The sequence below is a fragment of the Myotis davidii genome, unplaced genomic scaffold (assembly GCF_000327345.1).
Source record: "Myotis davidii unplaced genomic scaffold, ASM32734v1 scaffold1314, whole genome shotgun sequence".
Lineage (NCBI taxonomy): Eukaryota > Metazoa > Chordata > Mammalia > Chiroptera > Vespertilionidae > Myotis > Myotis davidii.
The window spans coordinates 875,911-884,489 of NW_006285250.1; the positions used below are offsets into that span (position 1 = coordinate 875,911).

At 49.6% G+C, this 8,579-nt stretch overlaps 1 protein-coding gene across 1 annotated transcript in view; it reads left to right on the forward strand.

Annotated features, from left to right (window-relative positions):
* The window catches only part of PLXNA4 (plexin A4), a 358,299-nt gene that overhangs the window by 204,849 nt on the left and 144,871 nt on the right, over positions 1–8,579 (forward strand). The window lies entirely within an intron of this gene.

Below are 8,579 nucleotides of genomic sequence, written 5' to 3' on the forward strand. Positions count from 1 at the left end.
CTGTATACTCTCCTACCAAGGTTACCTTCCTAAATTCTGGACACCTGTGGTGAGCAAGGATTTGTTTCCTAAAAATCCTAGTTGAGGGAACATCATGGAAGAACCAGATGGAAGGAGATTCAGAAAATAAGGGCATGTCCTCAGCCTCCAGGTGTGCCTGTAGCTCTCACATGGGACCTCCAGCAACTTCCATAAGGCCACGCCAGGCAGGATGATATGGTGCAAGGATTACTGTTAGCTGATACTGGTTAGAAGGAGCAGTATTGGACTTGCTTCTGGAACTCAACTAGAACTAAATTCTTCAGGTCATACCGAGACTCTATGTCTACAGCGGGCAAAGGAACAAATTTCGCCTGGGAAATTCCATATATTTAAGAGTATTTCCTGGAGTGCCCTAAGTCACTGCCCACAAGACACACCCACCCCAAGTGTGGATTGGCACTGCCATACCTCTGACCCTATTACCTCTGTGTGGGATGAGTCATTCCTAGGAGCTGTCCCGTCAGCCCATGAATATGTATGTGGCAAAGGCAGCAGCCATGAAGGGTAGATTCCCCCCTCTTATTCATCTTCATTAGTGAGGCCTGAACTCCCCAGAGGACCTTGCTCACAGAGTCAGGATTGTTCCTCCTGTGCCCTCACTGCACAGTGAGGGAGATAAATACCACATTATGCCACCCACAGGGCCTGTGCATTATGCCTTGGCAGCCCACAGCAGCCCCACCCTCCCTAAGAGCTTGATGACATCTTCTCTTGGTGTGGGTCTCCCCATCCAGCCACACTGGGACCCATTGTGGGGCCTGGGTTGAGGCTGCCATGCCTTGGACATGGCCTGACATAGTACCGAGAGGGAAGCATTTTACCCCAGGAGTCAGGACTGGGTATGAGGCTGCTCCTTTGCTTTCACTTCTTGCTGCTGTCCAGTGGGGCCCCCACTCCCCACTCCCTGCCTACCTCCAAGTCCCTAGACACTGAGATAAGCAGCTTTCCTGGGTGAAGGAATCCTTTGGAGAATTCTTAAGATCTCCATAAGGCATTGAATATTTCAGGATTTCTTGCCTGATCTGAAAGCCAGGATTTCTGAACTTGGGACTTAAAACAAGGAAGGTCTTCCAAAGATGGAAACTATAAGCTATGTGGCATCACTTCTGATAACTGAGTTGGGATTCTGAGCTCCTTGTCCTTGGTCATTCTGCTTTCCTGAGAGTGTGGCCAGTGCTTAGAACCCATCCAGGCTGGGTGGTCAGGCATGCTGGGAGCTCTGGACTATTGGGAAGGAAAGGAAGGCAGGAATGGATAGGACCAGGGCATTCATCCATTCATCCATTCACAGAGAGGGAGGGCTGCCTACCACCCAAATCATAGCCCCAAGGCCCTCAACTCTTGGGCCAACACTGGTATGCAGTGGGTTTTCAGATTCATTGTAGGGAGTGGTAAGGCAGTACAATGGTTAAGTGCACAGGTCTTGGTGTCAGATACCTGAGTGTGCAACTTGGCTCCACCACTTACTAAGCATGATCTCAGGTAGTTCCTTAAACTCTTAAGGACTCAGCATTCTCAACTATCACATGAAAGTGACAATACTATCCTATAGTTTTATTCCAAAGATCAAATGATATAATGCTTGTAATAAGCATGAACCATGCCTGGAACAAAGTATGGGCTTGCTAAGGGGAAGCTCTTCTTCTTATGATATTGCAAAAGGAGAGTCTGGGCATTGGCCGTGTTGGGAGTCAGGCAGGTGGCAACATCAAGATTCTGGGTGATTTATCAGGTAAGAAGTGCAGAAATCCAGGTCAAGGCCAAGGTGGGCAGGGAGTAGAAATCTGGTCCCAGGGAGAACAGATCAAGAACCCACAGCCTACTTAACTGACTGGACATACCAAGTAGAGCTCGGGGCAAGAGCACCTTGATAAAGAAAGGTACTGGAGATTGAACCGCAAACCCAGGGAATCAGGACTGATTCCAGCCTCTGGCTGTGGGTGGGTGCCAGCCATAACGGATCAGACAGTTGGGGAGCTGAGTCTGCAGACTAAGAATGGATGCTCAGCAGTGATGTCTGCTTTGCCTGGAAGGTGCTTCCCTTTCTCATTTGGCTATTTTTTCCTTGTCCTTCAAAACTTATCTCAGTTGTCACATTCTCCAATGAGTGATTCCTGATCTGTGGTTAGACACCCCTATGTTCTCTCTTCCTAGTCTGGGCTGTGATAATGACTTCCTTGTTTTTCTCCCCTAGCAGACTATACAGGGCAGCCCTAGATCCTCTTGGTCTGCCTAAACCTTACCTAATAGGCCCTTGATAAATGTCTGATGAATGAATAAATGAGCGAATGAATCCATGGTATCTTCATTGAACCATAATTGGAAAAGAGTGGGACTGATACTAATTATTTATTGCTTCTCTTAATTTCCAACTTTGAACCTACGTAATTAAAAAAAAACTACACTTCAGATAATGAAAACATCCCAAACTCCAGTCGTCTGTTTATTACTGCCATGACTTTTGCCCTATCCTGAACTATTTTTTGTTTTGTATTTTTCTTTAAATAAACTCACTATTTAAACATAAATACAGTGGGGCCTTGACTCACGAGTTTAATTCATTCCGTGACCGAGCTCTTACTCAAATTACTCGTGTGTCAAATCATTAAAGTGAATGAGTGAGACACGTGATGCTGGGCTGATGTTGTGGTGTTCACTGTGACATGCACTGTGGCGTTCTCTGTACCAACCAGCGGTCGGGTATCTGAAGCTGGCTCGTAACCCGAATTTTAGCTCGCAACTCAAAGCAAAAAATCGGCCGAGAGACGGCTCGGCTCATATCTTGAAAAACTCGTTAGTCAGGACACTCGTAAGTCAAGGCCCCACTATAATCTACTATAACCATCCCTTAAACAGTAATATTGTAGATCTGACATTAGTCATATCGTACAATACACCTAATTGTGCTATTGTCATATATAAGAAGTATATATTTGGCCTCCATCCCCATTTCTGGAACAGTGCTCCCAAAACCTTTGGAATTTCTTAAATGACAAGCAATGGGAACATCTTTTGTTATAATATTTGGTATCTTGTCCTTCAGAGCCATAAAGAATGAATTGATGTCTTATTATTCCTAAGGAACTTCTTCTCAACCTCAACTGAGTTTGTGTGAATGAGGTGATTTTTGGAAAGCCCTAAAGATGGGGGGCTGGTTGCCAGGGGAGCCAATCATGTGAGTAGAGGGCTAGAAGGAGTAAGGACCATGTAACTAAGAGAGGTAGAGAATGGAGTGTGGTGCATGTGTGTGTCTATGTGTGCGTGTCTGTCGCTGTCTGTGCATCTCCATCAGCCCTGTTCTTGCTTTGCACATGTCTGTGTGTTTGTATATGGTGAATCTTTACTACAGCTCTAGGATTCCCAAGGGAATGTGTATACACACTGAAACACTGCAATCAAAACCTGCCAACCCGATGGGAGGGGAGTGAGAGGAAATGTCAGCCAGTAGATAAGTGGGGAGCTGACGCGGCCAAGCTGGGGTTGTCCTCAGCTGCCCCGGAGTGACCACCCCTTCCCAGGAGAGAAGCTGCCCCGCACACAGGGAAGCTCTTCTCTGATAGGCCCTAGAGCAAGTGGCAGATTCCCAGTCCAGCTCAGCCTCTGCCATCCCACACACCAGCTCTCTCCTACCTGAAAGCCAGAGGCCCGAGCACATGTGTCTGCTTGTGGTACACACTTTCAGTCATGTCTGGTCCAAAGCTGACTTTCATGGTGATCTTTGTTTTACTGACTCTGATTGACAGTGGGTCTGCTTCTAGGTGCCTGGTGGCACTCAAGTTCTAGCTGTGATCCAGGACAGAGATAGATGCCTGCAGGGGCTGAGGAGGTGGGTCTGGAGGTAGGCCCACCAGCTGGTCAGAAAGCAGGGCAGATCTTCTTGGTCTCCTTCTGATGCAGGTGTTCCAGGGACCCGAAGGTCCATGACCCACTGTGGGTTCTTGACTTCATACAGGAAAGACTTCAAATACGAGCCAGCATAGAGTTTAAAGTGAAAGAGAGTTTATTAGTGAAGGAGTGGGAGGGAGAGAAGGCTACTCCATAGTCAGAGCAGCCCCTCCCTAGTGGGATTTGTTTCTTCTATTGAGACTCATTTAATCGAGGGGTAGGGCATGCAATAAGGGGGGAAATTTTCAGGCCCTTCCTGAGAAAGGAGTGGAGACTTCTCAGAAGAGCACAGTTGGCCATTTGTGTCCTTATATGGGCTTTCTGCTTCCAATCATGGCTGCAAGGGTGTGTGGTTGAGAATGCTAATGTATTACAATGAGCTAATGTATTGCAAGGTGAAATTAGCCTCCAGGTTGGATCGAGCTGATCTTTGGGCTCTAAACCACAAATATGTCTTACTATTTCCCTGATAGTCCTTGTAGCCCATATCAATTACAGCCATTTCACTGCATACCCTGTCTCACTTCCAGCATAATCCAGTAGTGAAGGAGGGAGGGCCATCTGGCTTTATAATGTACTAGAGGCCTAGTGCACAAATTTGTGCACTGAGGGCGGGGGTGGGGAGTCCCTCAGCCTGGCCGGCGATTAGGCCGATTGGGCCAATCAGGGCCAGCTGGCTGGCCAGCCAGGGGGTTGGGGGCTGTGGTAGGTTGACTGTGGGAGGGCACTGACCACCAGGGGGCAGCTCCTGCATTGAGTGTCTGCCCCCTGGTGGTCAGTGCACATCATAGCTACCTGCCGGTTGTCTGGTCATAATGGTGGCTTAGGCTTTATATATATATAGTTACCCAGGCCTGACTCGTTTATTCATTCAATAAATACTCAGTAAGCACCTACTATGAGCCAAGTGCTACCAGAGGCATTGGGGAAACAAAAATGAAGAAACAGATAAATATCCCTGACTTCAGGAGCCTGTAATTTTAGCAAGAAGAAGTGGCAAAGAAGCAATCAACATACTAGAAAAATCACGTAGTTGGTCAGCAGGTGACAAGTGCTATGGAACAAGGAAGTGGAGTGGGGTCAGTGGGATCCTGGAGGGTTGCAATTTTAAGTGGAGGGGTCACTGAAGGCTTCCCAGAGAAGCTAGGGGGCCTCTTGAGAGTGCCTACCCCTTGTCTGTTCTTTGTGTTTTTTCAGGCTCTTTGTTGGGGTTGTGAAATTGAGAAGATGGTGAAGCCTGAGTGGTGGGTGTGAATTGGGGGAGGATGCTTTTGTAACTGTGATTTTTTCCATGTTGAATTTCAAAGGGAAGTTCAGTTCAAGGGAGGGAGGTACTGTGGTCCAGGGCAGGCTCATGCAGTTTGGGGTTTAGACTCCTAACTGGATGGTGCTGGGTCCCCTGTGTGATGAGGGGTATGACAGCCTCATATCCTTCCCATCCCAGCCTGCCTCTCGGGGGGTCTGAGGATTCTGAGGTCCTGGTATGAAGTCCGACACCTCGGAGCTTGGCCCACATTGTTCTCATGGAAGGTGCAATTTTGGAGACAGTGTCTGCAGCCGGAGGTGATGGGCCCAGGAAGAATGATTCTGGTTCTGTTGGCGCTGGGTCCCTGGGCACGTCTCTTGGAGATGTGTCCGAGGTGACATGGCAGTCTCTCCGTCGTCTGCCTGCCCCTGAAGGGGGCTGAGCTGTACATTGCAGTTTGTGTTTGGATGGCTGACACTATGACAAGCCCATTTGGATGTTTGCTCCTGGCACCCTGACCTGGCTGTTTTGATAGCTCCTGGGAGATGGAACTCAAAGCAAAGGCCTGGGAGTGAGTGACAGGGAACGGAGCCACCTCAGACTCACAGAAAGAGAGAGGCTATTGCAGTGTTTCACCCGATTCCACTCAGGTGGATCTCAAAGTTTCCAGTATATCATGACAGAGGTGTCCCCACCTCTCCCTTCCCTCCCAATGAAGGCAAACGTCTCCATCCCCATCTCAGAACTGGAGGGACTGGCAGGGGAAAGGACCTCCTGCTCTGATTTCCCACACTCAGGTGCTAGGATCTGGATGTGCCCTTGCACCTTGAAACCCCTAGAACTGGAAAAGCCCCCAAGGCTTATTAGGCCCAACTCTGTCCTGTGGCCTTTCTGCCCTCTGATTGATGAGCAGACTGAAGCTCAGAGAAGTCAATGTCTTATCTGAAGTCACATAGCAGGTTGGGAGAGGAGCTGAGCTAGAATGCAGCTTAGCACCTATTGCAATGTCTTCTCCAGCCCCTCTTGCAGTGAGGAACATGGAGGTCTTTGTGGGGCAAGAGTGTCCCTTTATCTCCAAGTCTTCCCAGCAGGGGATTATGTACCCCTTTCCTCAGTCTCCAAAACAAGCTAAGAAAACTAAAGGACTTGCTGGGGGTGGGGCAGGCTGAATGGGGTGCATCAGCGGTGGCAGTAAGGGCTGAAGGCTGCCCTCACTGCTCATGAAGGAGGCCACGTGGTTTGTTCTTCCTTGGCTCCAGCCCCTTTACAACATCTATTCTGGAGCATCTTGGGGCACACAGAGTCCCAGATATAACCAGTCCACCCCATAGAGTAAGCTGAGGAGCATGCCCCCATCCTGTTCTTACAGACACCCCCCATTCTGTTCTTACAGACACCCTCCCCCATGCTGTTCCTACAGACATCCCCCTCCTGTCCTGTTCCTACTGACAACCCCCTACTATCCTGTTCCTACAGACCCCTCTAGTGCCCACTCATATAGGCATAAAAGTCTTACATCTGCCTGTGATGGAGTTTAGTAGCCTGCCTGAGAGGAAGAAATGGCAGTGGCTCGACATTTCTCAGACAGCCGTGGGGGGGATCACCAATGTGTGCAGGATGGAGACCACAGGTAGTCGTGAACAGTCATGAACTTGGGTTTTCATCTGGGCCCTCTGCTTACCACCTCTGCCTCTGAGTTGCGCTGCTCGAGCAGTTTGTATTTCAGTTTCTTCATTTGTGAAATGCAAGGCAGATAAAGTCTACCTTTCAGGGCTTTTTATTTTTTTATTTTATTTTATGCACAAACCAGTTGTATCTTTAATTTAATTTAATTTTTTTTGTAAAATTTTTCTTTATTGGTGAAGGTATTACATATGTGTCCTTATCTCCGCATTGTCCCCCCCACACACACAAACACTCATGCCTCACCCCCCACAGCACTTTTAGGATTTAAGTTAGTATAGGTAAGGCATGTATGGGCTCTTAGCAAGTTCAAAGTTATCCTTATCATTATTATGTTTGCTAATACTCTCAGGAAACGCTGAAGGCCATTTCAGCTCTGGGTGCTGGCTCCCTCTGATTCCCTGGCACCCCTCATGTGTTTGGAGCCCCTCAGAAAATACTAAGGCTGTGTGCTCCCTTCACACCTATTAGCACCGCCCTCAGGGCGCCTGGAGGGCCTGGAGACTAGGGCCTCCTTCCCAAGCTTCTGCTGGGCTTCCTGGGGTCATTCTCCTTCAGCTCTGGGGGACAGATTTTAGTCCGTCTGTGTGCAGCCCACAGGCTCGAGACCGTCACAGATACAGACCCGGCAGCTGACTTAGCTTCTGGCTCCTCGTGTATCAGGACTTCCCAGCAGAAGGGAAATAGCTTGTTCCCCTTCTCTCTGCCAGAACAAGAGAAGAAGAGGGAATGTGTAAAAGTGGGGTAGGGGAGGCTGAGGGAGGGGGTGGAGTGGGAGGAAGGCAGGGAATCTAAGGGCAGGTGATCAGGGAACAGCCTTGGTAGCTCTCTCATCCTGAACCCCATTAAGCATCTGTCTCCATCTGTCTCCGGCAATTGCCTGGCAGTCAGATCAACTCCCCACTCAGTGCCAACGTCTCCATACTTTCCGGGTGCTTGAAATGCCATTTTTAAGACAACCACCTGCAATATTCCACCTAAAAGCACGCGAGGAGACTCCACCACTTGGGAAAACAGGACAGGGGCTGGGTCTCTGCCCCCTTTCAGCCCACCCCTCCCCCCATGTGTGCTTATTAAGTGTCCACTGTGTGCCCAGCACAGGGCTAGACATGGTGCAGAGCAGAGAAGAGCAAAAGGAGGCCTGTTGGAAGCGCTGTGGGGTGAGATGGGGACACACTCCAGCTTGCAGGGCACTGAGATGAAAGCAGTCCACTGCGGAGGTAACCCTGGAATCCAGCATCCTGGTAGAGTTAGGGCTCAGGTGAAAAATGATGTCCACTTGAAAGGATGGAGCTCCAGGGATGTTTCTAAGACAATCCTCAATTCTGTTAACCCCTTCTTGGCTGCCACCTCCTCCGACAGGAGGAGGTTGCAAGCGCAGCGTCAGGGGCGACAGGGGCTTCCGCGTGCCTGCGCTGGGGGAGGGTCTGATCAGCAGTGGCCGCGGCTGCTTCAAGGGCTGGAGAGCGAGGCAGGACTGGACCAGCAGCAGCCATGGCTGCTGCAGGGCCAGGGGAGTGAGGCAGGGCCGTACCCTTGACTCAAGGGTGGGCGGCGCCGTGAGATTTTCTAATCGCGCGCTGGGCTCCTAGTATAGGTATAAAAGGTGAAATTACAAATGGCAGAACTACATCTCATAAAAAAACTGCCTGCGCTGGGGGAGGGTCTCATCAGCAGTGGTCGCGGCTGCTTCAAGGGCTGGAGAGCGAGGCAGGACTGGACC